We start from the raw sequence: 22,469 nt of genomic DNA on the forward strand, positions 1-22,469 counted from the left end.
GAGGGGGAGCGCATTATGCGTGCGTTGCAGCCCACAATGTGCCACTTTATCGACGAGTTGTCATTGAGCTGTATGCGGGCGGGCGTGATAGCGAAGCGGTTAGAAGCTCGTGCGACTAAATTTTGCATGCAGCATTACGTCCGTCATTCCGCGCAGAACATCGCGTAGTGGCCTGCATATTGGTTTCACACTTCGGCGTCGGCTCTACCAGCAGGCTCCAGTTGAACGTAAGTAACAGTAAAAGCAGCTGCCCACACACACACACACACAAAAAAAACGTCACAAAAACACGGAATAATAAAAAAAAGCAAAAAGAAGGGTGCCATCAGCACTCGGTGTTCCCAGGTGGTCTCCCTCCCAAGTACTGACCGAGCCCAATGCTGCTTAGCTTCGGGGATCGGACGAGAACCGGCGTATTCAGCATGGTATGGCCGATGGCAGGGATGCTGTGTTTCCGACTGCACCTGTATCGTGCTATGTGCATTCGCCCAGTGAATGTATTGCTCCATCACGTACGCGGCAGTCTTTCCGCGAACAATACACGCACACGTCGATTACTCCGTTTGTGGTTGTTCGCTGCATGCGTGCGTGCAAGTAAGTCATGCTCGCTCACAAAAACAAGAAAGAGGGGGAGCGCATTATGCGTGCGTTGCAGCCCACAATGTGCCACTTTATCGACGAGTTGTCATTGAGCTGTATGCGGGCGGGCGTGATAGCGAAGCGGTTAGAAGCTCGTGCGACTAAATTTTGCATGCAGCATTACGTCCGTCATTCCGCGCAGAATATCGCGTAGTGGCCTGCATATTGGTTTCACACTTCGGCGTCGGCTCTACCAGCAGGCTCCAGTTGAACGTAAGTAACAGTAAAAGCAGCTGCCCACACACACACACACAAAAAAAAAACGTCACAGAAACACGGAATAATAAAAAAAAGCAAAAAGAAGGGTGCCATCAGCACTCGGTGTTCCCAGGTGGTCTCCCTCCCAAGTACTGACCGAGCCCAATGCTGCTTAGCTTCGGGGATCGGACGAGAACCGGCGTATTCAGCATGGTATGGCCGATGGCAGGGATGCTGTGTTTCCGACTGCACCTGTATCGTGCTATGTGCATTCGCCCAGTGAATGTATTGCTCCATCACGTACGCGGCAGTCTTTCCGCGAACAATACACGCACACGTCGATTACTCCGTTTGTGGTTGTTCGCTGCATGCGTGCGTGCAAGTAAGTCATGCTCGCTCACAAAAACAAGAAAGAGGGGGAGCGCATTATGCGTGCGTTGCAGCCCACAATGTGCCACTTTATCGACGAGTTGTCATTGAGCTGTATGCGGGCGGGCGTGATAGCGAAGCGGTTAGAAGCTCGTGCGACTAAATTTTGCATGCAGCATTACGTCCGTCATTCCGCGCAGAATATCGCGTAGTGGCCTGCATATTGGTTTCACACTTCGGCGTCGGCTCTACCAGCAGGCTCCAGTTGAACGTAAGTAACAGTAAAAGCAGCTGCCCACACACACACACACACAAAAAAAAACGTCACAGAAACACGGAATAATAAAAAAAAGCAAAAAGAAGGGTGCCATCAGCACTCGGTGTTCCCAGGTGGTCTCCCTCCCAAGTACTGACCGAGCCCAATGCTGCTTAGCTTCGGGGATCGGACGAGAACCGGCGTATTCAGCATGGTATGGCCGATGGCATGGATGCTGTGTTTCCTACTGCACCTGTATCGTGCTATGTGCATTCGCCCAGTGAATGTATTGCTCCATCACGTACGCGGCAGTCTTTCCGCGAACAATACACGCACACGTCGATTACTCCGTTTGTGGTTGTTCGCTGCATGCGTGCGTGCAAGTAAGTCATGCTCGCTCACAAAAACAAGAAAGAGGGGGAGCGCATTATGCGTGCGTTGCAGCCCACAATGTGCCACTTTATCGACGAGTTGTCATTGAGCTGTATGCGGGCGGGCGTGATAGCGAAGCGGTTAGAAGCTCGTGCGACTAAATTTTGCATGCAGCATTACGTCCGTCATTCCGCGCAGAATATCGCGTAGTGGCCTGCATATTGGTTTCACACTTCGGCGTCGGCTCTACCAGCAGGCTCCAGTTGAACGTAAGTAACAGTAAAAGCAGCTGCCCACACACACACACACAAAAAAAAAACGTCACAGAAACACGGAATAATAAAAAAAAGCAAAAAGAAGGGTGCCATCAGCACTCGGTGTTCCCAGGTGGTCTCCCTCCCAAGTACTGACCGAGCCCAATGCTGCTTAGCTTCGGGGATCGGACGAGAACCGGCGTATTCAGCATGGTATGGCCGATGGCATGGATGCTGTGTTTCCTACTGCACCTGTATCGTGCTATGTGCATTCGCCCAGTGAATGTATTGCTCCATCACGTACGCGGCAGTCTTTCCGCGAACAATACACGCACACGTCGATTACTCCGTTTGTGGATGTTCGCTGCATGCGTGCGTGCAAGTAAGTCATGCTCGCTCACAAAAACAAGAAAGAGGGGGAGCGCATTATGCGTGCGTTGCAGCCCACAATGTGCCACTTTATCGACGAGTTGTCATTGAGCTGTATGCGGGCGGGCGTGATAGCGAAGCGGTTAGAAGCTCGTGCGACTAAATTTTGCATGCAGCATTACGTCCGTCATTCCGCGCAGAATATCGCGTAGTGGCCTGCATATTGGTTTCACACTTCGGCGTCGGCTCTACCAGCAGGCTCCAGTTGAACGTAAGTAACAGTAAAAGCAGCTGCCCACACACACACACACAAAAAAAAAAACGTCACAGAAACACGGAATAATAAAAAAAAGCAAAAAGAAGGGTGCCATCAGCACTCGGTGTTCCCAGGTGGTCTCCCTCCCAAGTACTGACCGAGCCCAATGCTGCTTAGCTTCGGGGATCGGACGAGAACCGGCGTATTCAGCATGGTATGGCCGATGGCAGGGATGCTGTGTTTCCGACTGCACCTGTATCGTGCTATGTGCATTCGCCCAGTGAATGTATTGCTCCATCACGTACGCGGCAGTCTTTCCGCGAACAATACACGCACACGTCGATTACTCCGTTTGTGGTTGTTCGCTGCATGCGTGCGTGCAAGTAAGTCATGCTCGCTCACAAAAACAAGAAAGAGGGGGAGCGCATTATGCGTGCGTTGCAGCCCACAATGTGCCACTTTATCGACGAGTTGTCATTGAGCTGTATGCGGGCGGGCGTGATAGCGAAGCGGTTAGAAGCTCGTGCGACTAAATTTTGCATGCAGCATTACGTCCGTCATTCCGCGCAGAATATCGCGTAGTGGCCTGCATATTGGTTTCACACTTCGGCGTCGGCTCTACCAGCAGGCTCCAGTTGAACGTAAGTAACAGTAAAAGCAGCTGCCCACACACACACACACACAAAAAAAACGTCACAAAAACACGGAATAATAAAAAAAAGCAAAAAGAAGGGTGCCATCAGCACTCGGTGTTCCCAGGTGGTCTCCCTCCCAAGTACTGACCGAGCCCAATGCTGCTTAGCTTCGGGGATCGGACGAGAACCGGCGTATTCAGCATGGTATGGCCGATGGCAGGGATGCTGTGTTTCCGACTGCACCTGTATCGTGCTATGTGCATTCGCCCAGTGAATGTATTGCTCCATCACGTACGCGGCAGTCTTTCCGCGAACAATACACGCACACGTCGATTACTCCGTTTGTGGTTGTTCGCTGCATGCGTGCGTGCAAGTAAGTCATGCTCGCTCACAAAAACAAGAAAGAGGGGGAGCGCATTATGCGTGCGTTGCAGCCCACAATGTGCCACTTTATCGACGAGTTGTCATTGAGCTGTATGCGGGCGGGCGTGATAGCGAAGCGGTTAGAAGCTCGTGCGACTAAATTTTGCATGCAGCATTACGTCCGTCATTCCGCGCAGAATATCGCGTAGTGGCCTGCATATTGGTTTCACACTTCGGCGTCGGCTCTACCAGCAGGCTCCAGTTGAACGTAAGTAACAGTAAAAGCAGCTGCCCACACACACACACACAAAAAAAAAAACGTCACAGAAACACGGAATAATAAAAAAAAGCAAAAAGAAGGGTGCCATCAGCACTCGGTGTTCCCAGGTGGTCTCCCTCCCAAGTACTGACCGAGCCCAATGCTGCTTAGCTTCGGGGATCGGACGAGAACCGGCGTATTCAGCATGGTATGGCCGATGGCAGGGATGCTGTGTTTCCGACTGCACCTGTATCGTGCTATGTGCATTCGCCCAGTGAATGTATTGCTCCATCACGTACGCGGCAGTCTTTCCGCGAACAATACACGCACACGTCGATTACTCCGTTTGTGGTTGTTCGCTGCATGCGTGCGTGCAAGTAAGTCATGCTCGCTCACAAAAACAAGAAAGAGGGGGAGCGCATTATGCGTGCGTTGCAGCCCACAATGTGCCACTTTATCGACGAGTTGTCATTGAGCTGTATGCGGGCGGGCGTGATAGCGAAGCGGTTAGAAGCTCGTGCGACTAAATTTTGCATGCAGCATTACGTCCGTCATTCCGCGCAGAATATCGCGTAGTGGCCTGCATATTGGTTTCACACTTCGGCGTCGGCTCTACCAGCAGGCTCCAGTTGAACGTAAGTAACAGTAAAAGCAGCTGCCCACACACACACACACACAAAAAAAAACGTCACAGAAACACGGAATAATAAAAAAAAGCAAAAAGAAGGGTGCCATCAGCACTCGGTGTTCCCAGGTGGTCTCCCTCCCAAGTACTGACCGAGCCCAATGCTGCTTAGCTTCGGGGATCGGACGAGAACCGGCGTATTCAGCATGGTATGGCCGATGGCATGGATGCTGTGTTTCCTACTGCACCTGTATCGTGCTATGTGCATTCGCCCAGTGAATGTATTGCTCCATCACGTACGCGGCAGTCTTTCCGCGAACAATACACGCACACGTCGATTACTCCGTTTGTGGTTGTTCGCTGCATGCGTGCGTGCAAGTAAGTCATGCTCGCTCACAAAAACAAGAAAGAGGGGGAGCGCATTATGCGTGCGTTGCAGCCCACAATGTGCCACTTTATCGACGAGTTGTCATTGAGCTGTATGCGGGCGGGCGTGATAGCGAAGCGGTTAGAAGCTCGTGCGACTAAATTTTGCATGCAGCATTACGTCCGTCATTCCGCGCAGAATATCGCGTAGTGGCCTGCATATTGGTTTCACACTTCGGCGTCGGCTCTACCAGCAGGCTCCAGTTGAACGTAAGTAACAGTAAAAGCAGCTGCCCACACACACACACACAAAAAAAAAAACGTCACAGAAACACGGAATAATAAAAAAAAAGCAAAAAGAAGGGTGCCATCAGCACTCGGTGTTCCCAGGTGGTCTCCCTCCCAAGTACTGACCGAGCCCAATGCTGCTTAGCTTCGGGGATCGGACGAGAACCGGCGTATTCAGCATGGTATGGCCGATGGCATGGATGCTGTGTTTCCTACTGCACCTGTATCGTGCTATGTGCATTCGCCCAGTGAATGTATTGCTCCATCACGTACGCGGCAGTCTTTCCGCGAACAATACACGCACACGTCGATTACTCCGTTTGTGGATGTTCGCTGCATGCGTGCGTGCAAGTAAGTCATGCTCGCTCACAAAAACAAGAAAGAGGGGGAGCGCATTATGCGTGCGTTGCAGCCCACAATGTGCCACTTTATCGACGAGTTGTCATTGAGCTGTATGCGGGCGGGCGTGATAGCGAAGCGGTTAGAAGCTCGTGCGACTAAATTTTGCATGCAGCATTACGTCCGTCATTCCGCGCAGAATATCGCGTAGTGGCCTGCATATTGGTTTCACACTTCGGCGTCGGCTCTACCAGCAGGCTCCAGTTGAACGTAAGTAACAGTAAAAGCAGCTGCCCACACACACACACAAAAAAAAAAAACGTCACAGAAACACGGAATAATAAAAAAAAGCAAAAAGAAGGGTGCCATCAGCACTCGGTGTTCCCAGGTGGTCTCCCTCCCAAGTACTGACCGAGCCCAATGCTGCTTAGCTTCGGGGATCGGACGAGAACCGGCGTATTCAGCATGGTATGGCCGATGGCAGGGATGCTGTGTTTCCGACTGCACCTGTATCGTGCTATGTGCATTCGCCCAGTGAATGTATTGCTCCATCACGTACGCGGCAGTCTTTCCGCGAACAATACACGCACACGTCGATTACTCCGTTTGTGGTTGTTCGCTGCATGCGTGCGTGCAAGTAAGTCATGCTCGCTCACAAAAACAAGAAAGAGGGGGAGCGCATTATGCGTGCGTTGCAGCCCACAATGTGCCACTTTATCGACGAGTTGTCATTGAGCTGTATGCGGGCGGGCGTGATAGCGAAGCGGTAAGAAGCTCGTGCGACTAAATTTTGCATGCAGCATTACGTCCGTCATTCCGCGCAGAATATCGCGTAGTGGCCTGCATATTGGTTTCACACTTCGGCGTCGGCTCTACCAGCAGGCTCCAGTTGAACGTAAGTAACAGTAAAAGCAGCTGCCCACACACACACACACAAAAAAAAAACGTCACAGAAACACGGAATAATAAAAAAAAGCAAAAAGAAGGGTGCCATCAGCACTCGGTGTTCCCAGGTGGTCTCCCTCCCAAGTACTGACCGAGCCCAATGCTGCTTAGCTTCGGGGATCGGACGAGAACCGGCGTATTCAGCATGGTATGGCCGATGGCATGGATGCTGTGTTTCCTACTGCACCTGTATCGTGCTATGTGCATTCGCCCAGTGAATGTATTGCTCCATCACGTACGCGGCAGTCTTTCCGCGAACAATACACGCACACGTCGATTACTCCGTTTGTGGATGTTCGCTGCATGCGTGCGTGCAAGTAAGTCATGCTCGCTCACAAAAACAAGAAAGAGGGGGAGCGCATTATGCGTGCGTTGCAGCCCACAATGTGCCACTTTATCGACGAGTTGTCATTGAGCTGTATGCGGGCGGGCGTGATAGCGAAGCGGTTAGAAGCTCGTGCGACTAAATTTTGCATGCAGCATTACGTCCGTCATTCCGCGCAGAATATCGCGTAGTGGCCTGCATATTGGTTTCACACTTCGGCGTCGGCTCTACCAGCAGGCTCCAGTTGAACGTAAGTAACAGTAAAAGCAGCTGCCCACACACACACACACACAAAAAAAACGTCACAGAAACACGGAATAATAAAAAAAAGCAAAAAGAAGGGTGCCATCAGCACTCGGTGTTCCCAGGTGGTCTCCCTCCCAAGTACTGACCGAGCCCAATGCTGCTTAGCTTCGGGGATCGGACGAGAACCGGCGTATTCAGCATGGTATGGCCGATGGCAGGGATGCTGTGTTTCCGACTGCACCTGTATCGTGCTATGTGCATTCGCCCAGTGAATGTATTGCTCCATCACGTACGCGGCAGTCTTTCCGCGAACAATACACGCACACGTCGATTACTCCGTTTGTGGTTGTTCGCTGCATGCGTGCGTGCAAGTAAGTCATGCTCGCTCACAAAAACAAGAAAGAGGGGGAGCGCATTATGCGTGCGTTGCAGCCCACAATGTGCCACTTTATCGACGAGTTGTCATTGAGCTGTATGCGGGCGGGCGTGATAGCGAAGCGGTTAGAAGCTCGTGCGACTAAATTTTGCAAGCAGCATTACGTCCGTCATTCCGCGCAGAATATCGCGTAGTGGCCTGCATATTGGTTTCACACTTCGGCGTCGGCTCTACCAGCAGGCTCCAGTTGAACGTAAGTAACAGTAAAAGCAGCTGCCCACACACACACACACAAAAAAAAACGTCACAGAAACACGGAATAATAAAAAAAAGCAAAAAGAAGGGTGCCATCAGCACTCGGTGTTCCCAGGTGGTCTCCCTCCCAAGTACTGACCGAGCCCAATGCTGCTTAGCTTCGGGGATCGGACGAGAACCGGCGTATTCAGCATGGTATGGCCGATGGCATGGATGCTGTGTTTCCTACTGCACCTGTATCGTGCTATGTGCATTCGCCCAGTGAATGTATTGCTCCATCACGTACGCGGCAGTCTTTCCGCGAACAATACACGCACACGTCGATTACTCCGTTTGTGGATGTTCGCTGCATGCGTGCGTGCAAGTAAGTCATGCTCGCTCACAAAAACAAGAAAGAGGGGGAGCGCATTATGCGTGCGTTGCAGCCCACAATGTGCCACTTTATCGACGAGTTGTCATTGAGCTGTATGCGGGCGGGCGTGATAGCGAAGCGGTTAGAAGCTCGTGCGACTAAATTTTGCATGCAGCATTACGTCCGTCATTCCGCGCAGAATATCGCGTAGTGGCCTGCATATTGGTTTCACACTTCGGCGTCGGCTCTACCAGCAGGCTCCAGTTGAACGTAAGTAACAGTAAAAGCAGCTGCCCACACACACACACACAAAAAAAAAACGTCACAGAAACACGGAATAATAAAAAAAAGCAAAAAGAAGGGTGCCATCAGCACTCGGTGTTCCCAGGTGGTCTCCCTCCCAAGTACTGACCGAGCCCAATGCTGCTTAGCTTCGGGGATCGGACGAGAACCGGCGTATTCAGCATGGTATGGCCGATGGCAGGGATGCTGTGTTTCCGACTGCACCTGTATCGTGCTATGTGCATTCGCCCAGTGAATGTATTGCTCCATCACGTACGCGGCAGTCTTTCCGCGAACAATACACGCACACGTCGATTACTCCGTTTGTGGTTGTTCGCTGCATGCGTGCGTGCAAGTAAGTCATGCTCGCTCACAAAAACAAGAAAGAGGGGGAGCGCATTATGCGTGCGTTGCAGCCCACAATGTGCCACTTTATCGACGAGTTGTCATTGAGCTGTATGCGGGCGGGCGTGATAGCGAAGCGGTTAGAAGCTCGTGCGACTAAATTTTGCATGCAGCATTACGTCCGTCATTCCGCGCAGAATATCGCGTAGTGGCCTGCATATTGGTTTCACACTTCGGCGTCGGCTCTACCAGCAGGCTCCAGTTGAACGTAATTAACAGTAAAAGCAGCTGCCCACACACACACACACACACAAAAAAAACGTCACAGAAACACGGAATAATAAAAAAAGCAAAAAGAAGGGTGCCATCAGCACTCGGTGTTCCCAGGTGGTCTCCCTCCCAAGTACTGACCGAGCCCAATGCTGCTTAGCTTCGGGGATCGGACGAGAACCGGCGTATTCAGCATGGTATGGCCGATGGCAGGGATGCTGTGTTTCCGACTGCACCTGTATCGTGCTATGTGCATTCGCCCAGTGAATGTATTGCTCCATCACGTACGCGGCAGTCTTTCCGCGAACAATACACGCACACGTCGATTACTCCGTTTGTGGTTGTTCGCTGCATGCGTGCGTGCAAGTAAGTCATGCTCGCTCACAAAAACAAGAAAGAGGGGGAGCGCATTATGCGTGCGTTGCAGCCCACAATGTGCCACTTTATCGACGAGTTGTCATTGAGCTGTATGCGGGCGGGCGTGATAGCGAAGCGGTTAGAAGCTCGTGCGACTAAATTTTGCATGCAGCATTACGTCCGTCATTCCGCGCAGAATATCGCGTAGTGGCCTGCATATTGGTTTCACACTTCGGCGTCGGCTCTACCAGCAGGCTCCAGTTGAACGTAAGTAACAGTAAAAGCAGCTGCCCACACACACACACACACAAAAAAAACGTCACAGAAACACGGAATAATAAAAAAAAGCAAAAAGAAGGGTGCCATCAGCACTCGGTGTTCCCAGGTGGTCTCCCTCCCAAGTACTGACCGAGCCCAATGCTGCTTAGCTTCGGGGATCGGACGAGAACCGGCGTATTCAGCATGGTATGGCCGATGGCATGGATGCTGTGTTTCCTACTGCACCTGTATCGTGCTATGTGCATTCGCCCAGTGAATGTATTGCTCCATCACGTACGCGGCAGTCTTTCCGCGAACAATACACGCACACGTCGATTACTCCGTTTGTGGTTGTTCGCTGCATGCGTGCGTGCAAGTAAGTCATGCTCGCTCACAAAAACAAGAAAGAGGGGGAGCGCATTATGCGTGCGTTGCAGCCCACAATGTGCCACTTTATCGACGAGTTGTCATTGAGCTGTATGCGGGCGGGCGTGATAGCGAAGCGGTTAGAAGCTCGTGCGACTAAATTTTGCATGCAGCATTACGTCCGTCATTCCGCGCAGAATATCGCGTAGTGGTCTGCATATTGGTTTCACACTTCGGCGTCGGCTCTACCAGCAGGCTCCAGTTGAACGTAAGTAACAGTAAAAGCAGCTGCCCACACACACACACACAAAAAAAAACGTCACAGAAACACGGAATAATAAAAAAAAAGCAAAAAGAAGGGTGCCATCAGCACTCGGTGTTCCCAGGTGGTCTCCCTCCCAAGTACTGACCGAGCCCAATGCTGCTTAGCTTCGGGGATCGGACGAGAACCGGCGTATTCAGCATGGTATGGCCGATGGCATGGATGCTGTGTTTCCTACTGCACCTGTATCGTGCTATGTGCATTCGCCCAGTGAATGTATTGCTCCATCACGTACGCGGCAGTCTTTCCGCGAACAATACACGCACACGTCGATTACTCCGTTTGTGGATGTTCGCTGCATGCGTGCGTGCAAGTAAGTCATGCTCGCTCACAAAAACAAGAAAGAGGGGGAGCGCATTATGCGTGCGTTGCAGCCCACAATGTGCCACTTTATCGACGAGTTGTCATTGAGCTGTATGCGGGCGGGCGTGATAGCGAAGCGGTTAGAAGCTCGTGCGACTAAATTTTGCATGCAGCATTACGTCCGTCATTCCGCGCAGAATATCGCGTAGTGGCCTGCATATTGGTTTCACACTTCGGCGTCGGCTCTACCAGCAGGCTCCAGTTGAACGTAAGTAACAGTAAAAGCAGCTGCCCACACACACACACACACAAAAAAAACGTCACAGAAACACGGAATAATAAAAAAAAGCAAAAAGAAGGGTGCCATCAGCACTCGGTGTTCCCAGGTGGTCTCCCTCCCAAGTACTGACCGAGCCCAATGCTGCTTAGCTTCGGGGATCGGACGAGAACCGGCGTATTCAGCATGGTATGGCCGATGGCAGGGATGCTGTGTTTCCGACTGCACCTGTATCGTGCTATGTGCATTCGCCCAGTGAATGTATTGCTCCATCACGTACGCGGCAGTCTTTCCGCGAACAATACACGCACACGTCGATTACTCCGTTTGTGGTTGTTCGCTGCATGCGTGCGTGCAAGTAAGTCATGCTCGCTCACAAAAACAAGAAAGAGGGGGAGCGCATTATGCGTGCGTTGCAGCCCACAATGTGCCACTTTATCGACGAGTTGTCATTGAGCTGTATGCGGGCGGGCGTGATAGCGAAGCGGTTAGAAGCTCGTGCGACTAAATTTTGCATGCAGCATTACGTCCGTCATTCCGCGCAGAATATCGCGTAGTGGCCTGCATATTGGTTTCACACTTCGGCGTCGGCTCTACCAGCAGGCTCCAGTTGAACGTAAGTAACAGTAAAAGCAGCTGCCCACACACACACACACACAAAAAAAAACGTCACAGAAACACGGAATAATAAAAAAAGCAAAAAGAAGGGTGCCATCAGCACTCGGTGTTCCCAGGTGGTCTCCCTCCCAAGTACTGACCGAGCCCAATGCTGCTTAGCTTCGGGGATCGGACGAGAACCGGCGTATTCAGCATGGTATGGCCGATGGCAGGGATGCTGTGTTTCCGACTGCACCTGTATCGTGCTATGTGCATTCGCCCAGTGAATGTATTGCTCCATCACGTACGCGGCAGTCTTTCCGCGAACAATACACGCACACGTCGATTACTCCGTTTGTGGTTGTTCGCTGCATGCGTGCGTGCAAGTAAGTCATGCTCGCTCACAAAAACAAGAAAGAGGGGGAGCGCATTATGCGTGCGTTGCAGCCCACAATGTGCCACTTTATCGACGAGTTGTCATTGAGCTGTATGCGGGCGGGCGTGATAGCGAAGCGGTTAGAAGCTCGTGCGACTAAATTTTGCATGCAGCATTACGTCCGTCATTCCGCGCAGAATATCGCGTAGTGGCCTGCATATTGGTTTCACACTTCGGCGTCGGCTCTACCAGCAGGCTCCAGTTGAACGTAAGTAACAGTAAAAGCAGCTGCCCACACACACACACACACAAAAAAAAAACGTCACAGAAACACGGAATAATAAAAAAAAGCAAAAAGAAGGGTGCCATCAGCACTCGGTGTTCCCAGGTGGTCTCCCTCCCAAGTACTGACCGAGCCCAATGCTGCTTAGCTTCGGGGATCGGACGAGAACCGGCGTATTCAGCATGGTATGGCCGATGGCAGGGATGCTGTGTTTCCGACTGCACCTGTATCGTGCTATGTGCATTCGCCCAGTGAATGTATTGCTCCATCACGTACGCGGCAGTCTTTCCGCGAACAATACACGCACACGTCGATTACTCCGTTTGTGGTTGTTCGCTGCATGCGTGCGTGCAAGTAAGTCATGCTCGCTCACAAAAACAAGAAAGAGGGGGAGCGCATTATGCGTGCGTTGCAGCCCACAATGTGCCACTTTATCGACGAGTTGTCATTGAGCTGTATGCGGGCGGGCGTGATAGCGAAGCGGTTAGAAGCTCGTGCGACTAAATTTTATATGCAGCATTACGTCCATCATTCCGCGCAGAATATCGCGTAGTGGCCTGCATATTGGTTTCACACTTCGGCGTCGGCTCTACCAGCAGGCTCCAGTTGAACGTAAGTAACAGTAAAAGCAGCTGCCCACACACACACACACAAAAAAAAACGTCACAGAAACACGGAATAATAAAAAAAAGCAAAAAGAAGGGTGCCATCAGCACTCGGTGTTCCCAGGTGGTCTCCCTCCCAAGTACTGACCGAGCCCAATGCTGCTTAGCTTCGGGGATCGGACGAGAACCGGCGTATTCAGCATGGTATGGCCGATGGCATGGATGCTGTGTTTCCTACTGCACCTGTATCGTGCTATGTGCATTCGCCCAGTGAATGTATTGCTCCATCACGTACGCGGCAGTCTTTCCGCGAACAATACACGCACACGTCGATTACTCCGTTTGTGGTTGTTCGCTGCATGCGTGCGTGCAAGTAAGTCATGCTCGCTCACAAAAACAAGAAAGAGGGGGAGCGCATTATGCGTGCGTTGCAGCCCACAATGTGCCACTTTATCGACGAGTTGTCATTGAGCTGTATGCGGGCGGGCGTGATAGCGAAGCGGTTAGAAGCTCGTGCGACTAAATTTTGCATGCAGCATTACGTCCGTCATTCCGCGCAGAATATCGCGTAGTGGCCTGCATATTGGTTTCACACTTCGGCGTCGGCTCTACCAGCAGGCTCCAGTTGAACGTAAGTAACAGTAAAAGCAGCTGCCCACACACACACACACAAAAAAAAACGTCACAGAAACACGGAATAATAAAAAAAAAGCAAAAAGAAGGGTGCCATCAGCACTCGGTGTTCCCAGGTGGTCTCCCTCCCAAGTACTGACCGAGCCCAATGCTGCTTAGCTTCGGGGATCGGACGAGAACCGGCGTATTCAGCATGGTATGGCCGATGGCATGGATGCTGTGTTTCCTACTGCACCTGTATCGTGCTATGTGCATTCGCCCAGTGAATGTATTGCTCCATCACGTACGCGGCAGTCTTTCCGCGAACAATACACGCACACGTCGATTACTCCGTTTGTGGATGTTCGCTGCATGCGTGCGTGCAAGTAAGTCATGCTCGCTCACAAAAACAAGAAAGAGGGGGAGCGCATTATGCGTGCGTTGCAGCCCACAATGTGCCACTTTATCGACGAGTTGTCATTGAGCTGTATGCGGGCGGGCGTGATAGCGAAGCGGTTAGAAGCTCGTGCGACTAAATTTTGCATGCAGCATTACGTCCGTCATTCCGCGCAGAATATCGCGTAGTGGCCTGCATATTGGTTTCACACTTCGGCGTCGGCTCTACCAGCAGGCTCCAGTTGAACGTAAGTAACAGTAAAAGCAGCTGCCCACACACACACACACACAAAAAAAACGTCACAGAAACACGGAATAATAAAAAAAAGCAAAAAGAAGGGTGCCATCAGCACTCGGTGTTCCCAGGTGGTCTCCCTCCCAAGTACTGACCGAGCCCAATGCTGCTTAGCTTCGGGGATCGGACGAGAACCGGCGTATTCAGCATGGTATGGCCGATGGCAGGGATGCTGTGTTTCCGACTGCACCTGTATCGTGCTATGTGCATTCGCCCAGTGAATGTATTGCTCCATCACGTACGCGGCAGTCTTTCCGCGAACAATACACGCACACGTCGATTACTCCGTTTGTGGTTGTTCGCTGCATGCGTGCGTGCAAGTAAGTCATGCTCGCTCACAAAAACAAGAAAGAGGGGGAGCGCATTATGCGTGCGTTGCAGCCCACAATGTGCCACTTTATCGACGAGTTGTCATTGAGCTGTATGCGGGCGGGCGTGATAGCGAAGCGGTTAGAAGCTCGTGCGACTAAATTTTGCATGCAGCATTACGTCCGTCATTCCGCGCAGAATATCGCGTAGTGGCCTGCATATTGGTTTCACACTTCGGCGTCGGCTCTACCAGCAGGCTCCAGTTGAACGTAAGTAACAGTAAAAGCAGCTGCCCACACACACACACACACAAAAAAAACGTCACAGAAACACGGAATAATAAAAAAAAGCAAAAAGAAGGGTGCCATCAGCACTCGGTGTTCCCAGGTGGTCTCCCTCCCAAGTACTGACCGAGCCCAATGCTGCTTAGCTTCGGGGATCGGACGAGAACCGGCGTATTCAGCATGGTATGGCCGATGGCATGGATGCTGTGTTTCCTACTGCACCTGTATCGTGCTATGTGCATTCGCCCAGTGAATGTATTGCTCCATCACGTACGCGGCAGTCTTTCCGCGAACAATACACGCACACGTCGATTACTCCGTTTGTGGTTGTTCGCTGCATGCGTGCGTGCAAGTAAGTCATGCTCGCTCACAAAAACAAGAAAGAGGGGGAGCGCATTATGCGTGCGTTGCAGCCCACAATGTGCCACTTTATCGACGAGTTGTCATTGAGCTGTATGCGGGCGGGCGTGATAGCGAAGCGGTTAGAAGCTCGTGCGACTAAATTTTGCATGCAGCATTACGTCCGTCATTCCGCGCAGAATATCGCGTAGTGGCCTGCATATTGGTTTCACACTTCGGCGTCGGCTCTACCAGCAGGCTCCAGTTGAACGTAAGTAACAGTAAAAGCAGCTGCCCACACACACACACACAAAAAAAAACGTCACAGAAACACGGAATAATAAAAAAAAGCAAAAAGAAGGGTGCCATCAGCACTCGGTGTTCCCAGGTGGTCTCCCTCCCAAGTACTGACCGAGCCCAATGCTGCTTAGCTACGGGGATCGGACGAGAACCGGCGTATTCAGCATGGTATGGCCGATGGCATGGATGCTGTGTTTCCTACTGCACCTGTATCGTGCTATGTGCATTCGCCCAGTGAATGTATTGCTCCATCACGTACGCGGCAGTCTTTCCGCGAACAATACACGCACACGTCGATTACTCCGTTTGTGGATGTTCGCTGCATGCGTGCGTGCAAGTAAGTCATGCTCGCTCACAAAAACAAGAAAGAGGGGGAGCGCATTATGCGTGCGTTGCAGCCCACAATGTGCCACTTTATCGACGAGTTGTCATTGAGCTGTATGCGGGCGGGCGTGATAGCGAAGCGGTTAGAAGCTCGTGCGACTAAATTTTGCATGCAGCATTACGTCCGTCATTCCGCGCAGAATATCGCGTAGTGGCCTGCATATTGGTTTCACACTTCGGCGTCGGCTCTACCAGCAGGCTCCAGTTGAACGTAAGTAACAGTAAAAGCAGCTGCCCACACACACACACACAAAAAAAAACGTCACAGAAACACGGAATAATAAAAAAAAAGCAAAAAGAAGGGTGCCATCAGCACTCGGTGTTCCCAGGTGGTCTCCCTCCCAAGTACTGACCGAGCCCAATGCTGCTTAGCTTCGGGGATCGGACGAGAACCGGCGTATTCAGCATGGTATGGCCGATGGCATGGATGCTGTGTTTCCTACTGCACCTGTATCGTGCTATGTGCATTCGCCCAGTGAATGTATTGCTCCATCACGTACGCGGCAGTCTTTCCGCGAACAATACACGCACACGTCGATTACTCCGTTTGTGGATGTTCGCTGCATGCGTGCGTGCAAGTAAGTCATGCTCGCTCACAAAAACAAGAAAGAGGGGGAGCGCATTATGCGTGCGTTGCAGCCCACAATGTGCCACTTTATCGACGAGTTGTCATTGAGCTGTATGCGGGCGGGCGTGATAGCGAAGCGGTTAGAAGCTCGTGCGACTAAATTTTGCATGCAGCATTACGTCCGTCATTCCGCGCAGAATATCGCGTAGTGGCCTGCATATTGGTTTCACACTTCGGCGTCGGCTCTACCAGCAGGCTCCAGTTGAACGTAAGTAACAGTAAAAGCAGCTGCCCACACACACACACACACAAAAAAAAACGTCACAGAAACACGGAATAATAAAAAAAAGCAAAAAGAAGGGTGCCATCAGCACTCGGTGTTCCCAGGTGGTCTCCCTCCCAAGTACTGACCGAGCCCAATGCTGCTTAGCTTCGGGGATCGGACGAGAACCGGCGTATTCAGCATGGTATGGCCGATGGCAGGGATGCTGTGTTTCCGACTGCACCTGTATCGTGCTATGTGCATTCGCCCAGTGAATGTATTGCTCCATCACGTACGCGGCAGTCTTTCCGCGAACAATACACGCACACGTCGATTACTCCGTTTGTGGTTGTTCGCTGCATGCGTGCGTGCAAGTAAGTCATGCTCGCTCACAAAAACAAGAAAGAGGGGGAGCGCATTATGCGTGCGTTGCAGCCCACAATGTGCCACTTTATCGACGAGTTGTCATTGAGCTGAATGCGGGCGGGCGTGATAGCGAAGCGGTTAGAAGCTCGTGCGACTAAATTTTGCATGCAGCATTACGTCCGTCATTCCGCGCAGAATATCGCGTAGTGGCCTGCATATTGGTTTCACACTTCGGCGTCGGCTCTACCAGCAGGCTCCAGTTGAACGTAAGTAACAGTAAAAGCAGCTGCCCACACACACACACACAAAAAAAAACGTCACAGAAACACGGAATAATAAAAAAAAAGCAAAAAGAAGGGTGCCATCAGCACTCGGTGTTCCCAGGTGGTCTCCCTCCCAAGTACTGACCGAGCCCAATGCTGCTTAGCTTCGGGGATCGGACGAGAACCGGCGTATTCAGCATGGTATGGCCGATGGCATGGATGCTGTGTTTCCTACTGCACCTGTATCGTGCTATGTGCATTCGCCCAGTGAATGTATTGCTCCATCACGTACGCGGCAGTCTTTCCGCGAACAATACACGCACACGTCGATTACTCCGTTTGTGGATGTTCGCTGCATGCGTGCGTGCAAGTAAGTCATGCTCGCTCACAAAAACAAGAAAGAGGGGGAGCGCATTATGCGTGCGTTGCAGCCCACAATGTGCCACTTTATCGACGAGTTGTCATTGAGCTGTATGCGGGCGGGCGTGATAGCGAAGCGGTTAGAAGCTCGTGCGACTAAATTTTGCATGCAGCATTACGTCCGTCATTCCGCGCAGAATATCGCGTAGTGGCCTGCATATTGGTTTCACACTTCGGCGTCGGCTCTACCAGCAGGCTCCAGTTGAACGTAAGTAACAGTAAAAGCAGCTGCCCACACACACACACACAAAAAAAAAACGTCACAGAAACACGGAATAATAAAAAAAAGCAAAAAGAAGGGTGCCATCAGCACTCGGTGTTCCCAGGTGGTCTCCCTCCCAAGTACTGACCGAGCCCAATGCTGCTTAGCTTCGGGGATCGGACGAGAACCGGCGTATTCAGCATGGTATGGCCGATGGCAGGGATGCTGTGTTTCCGACTGCACCTGTATCGTGCTATGTGCATTCGCCCAGTGAATGTATTGCTCCATCACGTACGCGGCAGTCTTTCCGCGAACAATACACGCACACGTCGATTACTCCGTTTGTGGTTGTTCGCTGCATGCGTGCGTGCAAGTAAGTCATGCTCGCTCACAAAAACAAGAAAGAGGGGGAGCGCATTATGCGTGCGTTGCAGCCCACAATGTGCCACTTTATCGACGAGTTGTCATTGAGCTGTATGCGGGCGGGCGTGATAGCGAAGCGGTTAGAAGCTCGTGCGACTAAATTTTGCATGCAGCATTACGTCCGTCATTCCGCGCAGAATATCGCGTAGTGGCCTGCATATTGGTTTCACACTTCGGCGTCGGCTCTACCAGCAGGCTCCAGTTGAACGTAAGTAACAGTAAAAGCAGCTGCCCACACACACACACACAAAAAAAAACGTCACAGAAACACGGAATAATAAAAAAAAGCAAAAAGAAGGGTGCCATCAGCACTCGGTGTTCCCAGGTGGTCTCCCTCCCAAGTACTGACCGAGCCCAATGCTGCTTAGCTTCGGGGATCGGACGAGAACCGGCGTATTCAGCATGGTATGGCCGATGGCATGGATGCTGTGTTTCCTACTGCACCTGTATCGTGCTATGTGCATTCGCCCAGTGAATGTATTGCTCCATCACGTACGCGGCAGTCTTTCCGCGAACAATACACGCACACGTCGATTACTCCGTTTGTGGTTGTTCGCTGCATGCGTGCGTGCAAGTAAGTCATGCTCGCTCACAAAAACAAGAAAGAGGGGGAGCGCATTATGCGTGCGTTGCAGCCCACAATGTGCCACTTTATCGACGAGTTGTCATTGAGCTGTATGCGGGCGGGCGTGATAGCGAAGCGGTTAGAAGCTCGTGCGACTAAATTTTGCATGCAGCATTACGTCCGTCATTCCGCGCAGAATATCGCGTAGTGGCCTGCATATTGGTTTCACACTTCGGCGTCGGCTCTACCAGCAGGCTCCAGTTGAACGTAAGTAACAGTAAAAGCAGCTGCCCACACACACACACAAAAAAAAAAACGTCACAGAAACACGGAATAATAAAAAAAAAGCAAAAAGAAGGGTGCCATCAGCACTCGGTGTTCCCAGGTGGTCTCCCTCCCAAGTACTGACCGAGCCCAATGCTGCTTAGCTTCGGGGATCGGACGAGAACCGGCGTATTCAGCATGGTATGGCCGATGGCATGGATGCTGTGTTTCCTACTGCACCTGTATCGTGCTATGTGCATTCGCCCAGTGAATGTATTGCTCCATCACGTACGCGGCAGTCTTTCCGCGAACAATACACGCACACGTCGATTACTCCGTTTGTGGATGTTCGCTGCATGCGTGCGTGCAAGTAAGTCATGCTCGCTCACAAAAACAAGAAAGAGGGGGAGCGCATTATGCGTGCGTTGCAGCCCACAATGTGCCACTTTATCGACGAGTTGTCATTGAGCTGTATGCGGGCGGGCGTGATAGCGAAGCGGTTAGAAGCTCGTGCGACTAAATTTTGCATGCAGCATTACGTCCGTCATTCCGCGCAGAATATCGCGTAGTGGCCTGCATATTGGTTTCACACTTCGGCGTCGGCTCTACCAGCAGGCTCCAGTTGAACGTAAGTAACAGTAAAAGCAGCTGCCCACACACACACACACACAAAAAAAAACGTCACAGAAACACGGAATAATAAAAAAAAGCAAAAAGAAGGGTGCCATCAGCACTCGGTGTTCCCAGGTGGTCTCCCTCCCAAGTACTGACCGAGCCCAATGCTGCTTAGCTTCGGGGATCGGACGAGAACCGGCGTATTCAGCATGGTATGGCCGATGGCAGGGATGCTGTGTTTCCGACTGCACCTGTATCGTGCTATGTGCATTCGCCCAGTGAATGTATTGCTCCATCACGTACGCGGCAGTCTTTCCGCGAACAATACACGCACACGTCGATTACTCCGTTTGTGGTTGTTCGCTGCATGCGTGCGTGCAAGTAAGTCATGCTCGCTCACAAAAACAAGAAAGAGGGGGAGCGCATTATGCGTGCGTTGCAGCCCACAATGTGCCACTTTATCGACGAGTTGTCATTGAGCTGTATGCGGGCGGGCGTGATAGCGAAGCGGTTAGAAGCTCGTGCGACTAAATTTTGCATGCAGCATTACGTCCGTCATTCCGCGCAGAATATCGCGTAGTGGCCTGCATATTGGTTTCACACTTCGGCGTCGGCTCTACCAGCAGGCTCCAGTTGAACGTAAGTAACAGTAAAAGCAGCTGCCCACACACACACACACACAAAAAAAAACGTCACAGAAACACGGAATAATAAAAAAAAGCAAAAAGAAGGGTGCCATCAGCACTCGGTGTTCCCAGGTGGTCTCCCTCCCAAGTACTGACCGAGCCCAATGCTGCTTAGCTTCGGGGATCGGACGAGAACCGGCGTATTCAGCATGGTATGGCCGATGGCAGGGATGCTGTGTTTCCGACTGCACCTGTATCGTGCTATGTGCATTCGCCCAGTGAATGTATTGCTCCATCACGTACGCGGCAGTCTTTCCGCGAACAATACACGCACACGTCGATTACTCCGTTTGTGGTTGTTCGCTGCATGCGTGCGTGCAAGTAAGTCATGCTCGCTCACAAAAACAAGAAAGAGGGGGAGCGCATTATGCGTGCGTTGCAGCCCACAATGTGCCACTTTATCGACGAGTTGTCATTGAGCTGTATGCGGGCGGGCGTGATAGCGAAGCGGTTAGAAGCTCGTGCGACTAAATTTTGCATGCAGCATTACGTCCGTCATTCCGCGCAGAATATCGCGTAGTGGCCTGCATATTGGTTTCACACTTCGGCGTCGGCTCTACCAGCAGGCTCCAGTTGAACGTAAGTAACAGTAAAAGCAGCTGCCCACACACACACACACACAAAAAAAAAACGTCACAGAAACACGGAATAATAAAAAAAAGCAAAAAGAAGGGTGCCATCAGCACTCGGTGTTCCCAGGTGGTCTCCCTCCCAAGTACTGACCGAGCCCAATGCTGCTTAGCTTCGGGGATCGGACGAGAACCGGCGTATTCAGCATGGTATGGCCGATGGCAGGGATGCTGTGTTTCCGACTGCACCTGTATCGTGCTATGTGCATTCGCCCAGTGAATGTATTGCTCCATCACGTACGCGGCAGTCTTTCCGCGAACAATACACGCACACGTCGATTACTCCGTTTGTGGTTGTTCGCTGCATGCGTGCGTGCAAGTAAGTCATGCTCGCTCACAAAAACAAGAAAGAGGGGGAGCGCATTATGCGTGCGTTGCAGCCCACAATGTGCCACTTTATCGACGAGTTGTCATTGAGCTGTATGCGGGCGGGCGTGATAGCGAAGCGGTTAGAAGCTCGTGCGACTAAATTTTGCATGCAGCATTACGTCCGTCATTCCGCGCAGAATATCGCGTAGTGGCCTGCATATTGGTTTCACACTTCGGCGTCGGCTCTACCAGCAGGCTCCAGTTGAACGTAAGTAACAGTAAAAGCAGCTGCCCACACACACACACACACAAAAAAAAACGTCACAGAAACACGGAATAATAAAAAAAAGCAAAAAGAAGGGTGCCATCAGCACTCGGTGTTCCCAGGTGGTCTCCCTCCCAAGTACTGACCGAGCCCAATGCTGCTTAGCTTCGGGGATCGGACGAGAACCGGCGTATTCAGCATGGTATGGCCGATGGCATGGATGCTGTGTTTCCTACTGCACCTGTATCGTGCTATGTGCATTCGCCCAGTGAATGTATTGCTCCATCACGTACGCGGCAGTCTTTCCGCGAACAATACACGCACACGTCGATTACTCCGTTTGTGGTTGTTCGCTGCATGCGTGCGTGCAAGTAAGTCATGCTCGCTCACAAAAACAAGAAAGAGGGGGAGCGCATTATGCGTGCGTTGCAGCCCACAATGTGCCACTTTATCGACGAGTTGTCATTGAGCTGTATGCGGGCGGGCGTGATAGCGAAGCGGTTAGAAGCTCGTGCGACTAAATTTTGCATGCAGCATTACGTCCGTCATTCCGCGCAGAATATCGCGTAGTGGCCTGCATATTGGTTTCACACTTCGGCGTCGGCTCTACCAGCAGGCTCCAGTTGAACGTAAGTAACAGTAAAAGCAGCTGCCCACACACACACACACAAAAAAAAACGTCACAGAAACACGGAATAATAAAAAAAAGCAAAAAGAAGGGTGCCATCAGCACTCGGTGTTCCCAGGTGGTCTCCCTCCCAAGTACTGACCGAGCCCAATGCTGCTTAGCTTCGGGGATCGGACGAGAACCGGCGTATTCAGCATGGTATGGCCGATGGCATGGATGCTGTGTTTCCTACTGCACCTGTATCGTGCTATGTGCATTCGCCCAGTGAATGTATTGCTCCATCACGTACGCGGCAGTCTTTCCGCGAACAATACACGCACACGTCGATTACTCCGTTTGTGGATGTTCGCTGCATGC

General features: G+C 51.6%; 36 non-coding genes across 36 annotated transcripts; all 36 read right to left on the reverse strand.

Moving 5' to 3' along the window:
- Window positions 1-320: 320 nt before the first annotated feature.
- Window positions 321-439, reverse strand: LOC139058703 (5S ribosomal RNA). Its single transcript, XR_011513690.1, has one exon. It is a non-coding gene; the product is annotated as a 5S ribosomal RNA (ribosomal RNA).
- A 506-nt stretch (window positions 440-945) lies between these two features.
- LOC139058704 (5S ribosomal RNA) lies at window positions 946-1,064 on the reverse strand. The gene has a single exon (XR_011513691.1). It is a non-coding gene; the product is annotated as a 5S ribosomal RNA (ribosomal RNA).
- A 507-nt stretch (window positions 1,065-1,571) lies between these two features.
- On the reverse strand, window positions 1,572-1,690 carry LOC139058705 (5S ribosomal RNA). The gene has a single exon (XR_011513692.1). It is a non-coding gene; the product is annotated as a 5S ribosomal RNA (ribosomal RNA).
- A 506-nt stretch (window positions 1,691-2,196) lies between these two features.
- LOC139058706 (5S ribosomal RNA) lies at window positions 2,197-2,315 on the reverse strand. The gene has a single exon (XR_011513693.1). It is a non-coding gene; the product is annotated as a 5S ribosomal RNA (ribosomal RNA).
- Window positions 2,316-2,822: 507 nt separating this feature from the next.
- On the reverse strand, window positions 2,823-2,941 carry LOC139058707 (5S ribosomal RNA). Its single transcript, XR_011513694.1, has one exon. It is a non-coding gene; the product is annotated as a 5S ribosomal RNA (ribosomal RNA).
- Window positions 2,942-3,447: 506 nt separating this feature from the next.
- On the reverse strand, window positions 3,448-3,566 carry LOC139058708 (5S ribosomal RNA). The gene has a single exon (XR_011513695.1). It is a non-coding gene; the product is annotated as a 5S ribosomal RNA (ribosomal RNA).
- Window positions 3,567-4,073: 507 nt separating this feature from the next.
- On the reverse strand, window positions 4,074-4,192 carry LOC139058710 (5S ribosomal RNA). Its single transcript, XR_011513696.1, has one exon. It is a non-coding gene; the product is annotated as a 5S ribosomal RNA (ribosomal RNA).
- Window positions 4,193-4,699: 507 nt separating this feature from the next.
- On the reverse strand, window positions 4,700-4,818 carry LOC139058711 (5S ribosomal RNA). Its single transcript, XR_011513697.1, has one exon. It is a non-coding gene; the product is annotated as a 5S ribosomal RNA (ribosomal RNA).
- A 508-nt stretch (window positions 4,819-5,326) lies between these two features.
- LOC139058712 (5S ribosomal RNA) lies at window positions 5,327-5,445 on the reverse strand. The gene has a single exon (XR_011513698.1). It is a non-coding gene; the product is annotated as a 5S ribosomal RNA (ribosomal RNA).
- Window positions 5,446-5,951: 506 nt separating this feature from the next.
- Window positions 5,952-6,070, reverse strand: LOC139058714 (5S ribosomal RNA). The gene has a single exon (XR_011513700.1). It is a non-coding gene; the product is annotated as a 5S ribosomal RNA (ribosomal RNA).
- Window positions 6,071-6,576: 506 nt separating this feature from the next.
- On the reverse strand, window positions 6,577-6,695 carry LOC139058715 (5S ribosomal RNA). The gene has a single exon (XR_011513702.1). It is a non-coding gene; the product is annotated as a 5S ribosomal RNA (ribosomal RNA).
- Window positions 6,696-7,201: 506 nt separating this feature from the next.
- LOC139058716 (5S ribosomal RNA) lies at window positions 7,202-7,320 on the reverse strand. Its single transcript, XR_011513703.1, has one exon. It is a non-coding gene; the product is annotated as a 5S ribosomal RNA (ribosomal RNA).
- Window positions 7,321-7,825: 505 nt separating this feature from the next.
- On the reverse strand, window positions 7,826-7,944 carry LOC139058717 (5S ribosomal RNA). The gene has a single exon (XR_011513704.1). It is a non-coding gene; the product is annotated as a 5S ribosomal RNA (ribosomal RNA).
- Window positions 7,945-8,450: 506 nt separating this feature from the next.
- LOC139058718 (5S ribosomal RNA) lies at window positions 8,451-8,569 on the reverse strand. Its single transcript, XR_011513705.1, has one exon. It is a non-coding gene; the product is annotated as a 5S ribosomal RNA (ribosomal RNA).
- Window positions 8,570-9,076: 507 nt separating this feature from the next.
- LOC139058719 (5S ribosomal RNA) lies at window positions 9,077-9,195 on the reverse strand. Its single transcript, XR_011513706.1, has one exon. It is a non-coding gene; the product is annotated as a 5S ribosomal RNA (ribosomal RNA).
- A 506-nt stretch (window positions 9,196-9,701) lies between these two features.
- Window positions 9,702-9,820, reverse strand: LOC139058720 (5S ribosomal RNA). The gene has a single exon (XR_011513707.1). It is a non-coding gene; the product is annotated as a 5S ribosomal RNA (ribosomal RNA).
- A 506-nt stretch (window positions 9,821-10,326) lies between these two features.
- On the reverse strand, window positions 10,327-10,445 carry LOC139058721 (5S ribosomal RNA). Its single transcript, XR_011513708.1, has one exon. It is a non-coding gene; the product is annotated as a 5S ribosomal RNA (ribosomal RNA).
- Window positions 10,446-10,951: 506 nt separating this feature from the next.
- On the reverse strand, window positions 10,952-11,070 carry LOC139058722 (5S ribosomal RNA). Its single transcript, XR_011513709.1, has one exon. It is a non-coding gene; the product is annotated as a 5S ribosomal RNA (ribosomal RNA).
- A 506-nt stretch (window positions 11,071-11,576) lies between these two features.
- Window positions 11,577-11,695, reverse strand: LOC139058723 (5S ribosomal RNA). The gene has a single exon (XR_011513710.1). It is a non-coding gene; the product is annotated as a 5S ribosomal RNA (ribosomal RNA).
- Window positions 11,696-12,203: 508 nt separating this feature from the next.
- LOC139058725 (5S ribosomal RNA) lies at window positions 12,204-12,322 on the reverse strand. Its single transcript, XR_011513712.1, has one exon. It is a non-coding gene; the product is annotated as a 5S ribosomal RNA (ribosomal RNA).
- A 505-nt stretch (window positions 12,323-12,827) lies between these two features.
- Window positions 12,828-12,946, reverse strand: LOC139058726 (5S ribosomal RNA). Its single transcript, XR_011513713.1, has one exon. It is a non-coding gene; the product is annotated as a 5S ribosomal RNA (ribosomal RNA).
- A 506-nt stretch (window positions 12,947-13,452) lies between these two features.
- Window positions 13,453-13,571, reverse strand: LOC139058727 (5S ribosomal RNA). The gene has a single exon (XR_011513714.1). It is a non-coding gene; the product is annotated as a 5S ribosomal RNA (ribosomal RNA).
- Window positions 13,572-14,077: 506 nt separating this feature from the next.
- LOC139058728 (5S ribosomal RNA) lies at window positions 14,078-14,196 on the reverse strand. Its single transcript, XR_011513715.1, has one exon. It is a non-coding gene; the product is annotated as a 5S ribosomal RNA (ribosomal RNA).
- Window positions 14,197-14,702: 506 nt separating this feature from the next.
- On the reverse strand, window positions 14,703-14,821 carry LOC139058729 (5S ribosomal RNA). Its single transcript, XR_011513716.1, has one exon. It is a non-coding gene; the product is annotated as a 5S ribosomal RNA (ribosomal RNA).
- A 505-nt stretch (window positions 14,822-15,326) lies between these two features.
- On the reverse strand, window positions 15,327-15,445 carry LOC139058070 (5S ribosomal RNA). Its single transcript, XR_011513235.1, has one exon. It is a non-coding gene; the product is annotated as a 5S ribosomal RNA (ribosomal RNA).
- Window positions 15,446-15,951: 506 nt separating this feature from the next.
- On the reverse strand, window positions 15,952-16,070 carry LOC139058730 (5S ribosomal RNA). Its single transcript, XR_011513717.1, has one exon. It is a non-coding gene; the product is annotated as a 5S ribosomal RNA (ribosomal RNA).
- Window positions 16,071-16,577: 507 nt separating this feature from the next.
- LOC139058731 (5S ribosomal RNA) lies at window positions 16,578-16,696 on the reverse strand. Its single transcript, XR_011513718.1, has one exon. It is a non-coding gene; the product is annotated as a 5S ribosomal RNA (ribosomal RNA).
- Window positions 16,697-17,202: 506 nt separating this feature from the next.
- Window positions 17,203-17,321, reverse strand: LOC139058732 (5S ribosomal RNA). The gene has a single exon (XR_011513719.1). It is a non-coding gene; the product is annotated as a 5S ribosomal RNA (ribosomal RNA).
- Window positions 17,322-17,827: 506 nt separating this feature from the next.
- On the reverse strand, window positions 17,828-17,946 carry LOC139058733 (5S ribosomal RNA). The gene has a single exon (XR_011513720.1). It is a non-coding gene; the product is annotated as a 5S ribosomal RNA (ribosomal RNA).
- A 505-nt stretch (window positions 17,947-18,451) lies between these two features.
- LOC139058734 (5S ribosomal RNA) lies at window positions 18,452-18,570 on the reverse strand. The gene has a single exon (XR_011513721.1). It is a non-coding gene; the product is annotated as a 5S ribosomal RNA (ribosomal RNA).
- A 506-nt stretch (window positions 18,571-19,076) lies between these two features.
- On the reverse strand, window positions 19,077-19,195 carry LOC139058736 (5S ribosomal RNA). The gene has a single exon (XR_011513723.1). It is a non-coding gene; the product is annotated as a 5S ribosomal RNA (ribosomal RNA).
- Window positions 19,196-19,702: 507 nt separating this feature from the next.
- Window positions 19,703-19,821, reverse strand: LOC139058737 (5S ribosomal RNA). Its single transcript, XR_011513724.1, has one exon. It is a non-coding gene; the product is annotated as a 5S ribosomal RNA (ribosomal RNA).
- A 507-nt stretch (window positions 19,822-20,328) lies between these two features.
- LOC139058738 (5S ribosomal RNA) lies at window positions 20,329-20,447 on the reverse strand. Its single transcript, XR_011513725.1, has one exon. It is a non-coding gene; the product is annotated as a 5S ribosomal RNA (ribosomal RNA).
- Window positions 20,448-20,955: 508 nt separating this feature from the next.
- LOC139058739 (5S ribosomal RNA) lies at window positions 20,956-21,074 on the reverse strand. Its single transcript, XR_011513726.1, has one exon. It is a non-coding gene; the product is annotated as a 5S ribosomal RNA (ribosomal RNA).
- A 507-nt stretch (window positions 21,075-21,581) lies between these two features.
- On the reverse strand, window positions 21,582-21,700 carry LOC139058740 (5S ribosomal RNA). Its single transcript, XR_011513727.1, has one exon. It is a non-coding gene; the product is annotated as a 5S ribosomal RNA (ribosomal RNA).
- Window positions 21,701-22,205: 505 nt separating this feature from the next.
- LOC139058742 (5S ribosomal RNA) lies at window positions 22,206-22,324 on the reverse strand. Its single transcript, XR_011513729.1, has one exon. It is a non-coding gene; the product is annotated as a 5S ribosomal RNA (ribosomal RNA).
- Window positions 22,325-22,469: the final 145 nt, after the last annotated feature.

Source organism: Dermacentor albipictus, chromosome 3 (assembly GCF_038994185.2).
Source record: "Dermacentor albipictus isolate Rhodes 1998 colony chromosome 3, USDA_Dalb.pri_finalv2, whole genome shotgun sequence".
NCBI classification, from domain to species: Eukaryota; Metazoa; Arthropoda; class Arachnida; order Ixodida; family Ixodidae; genus Dermacentor; species Dermacentor albipictus.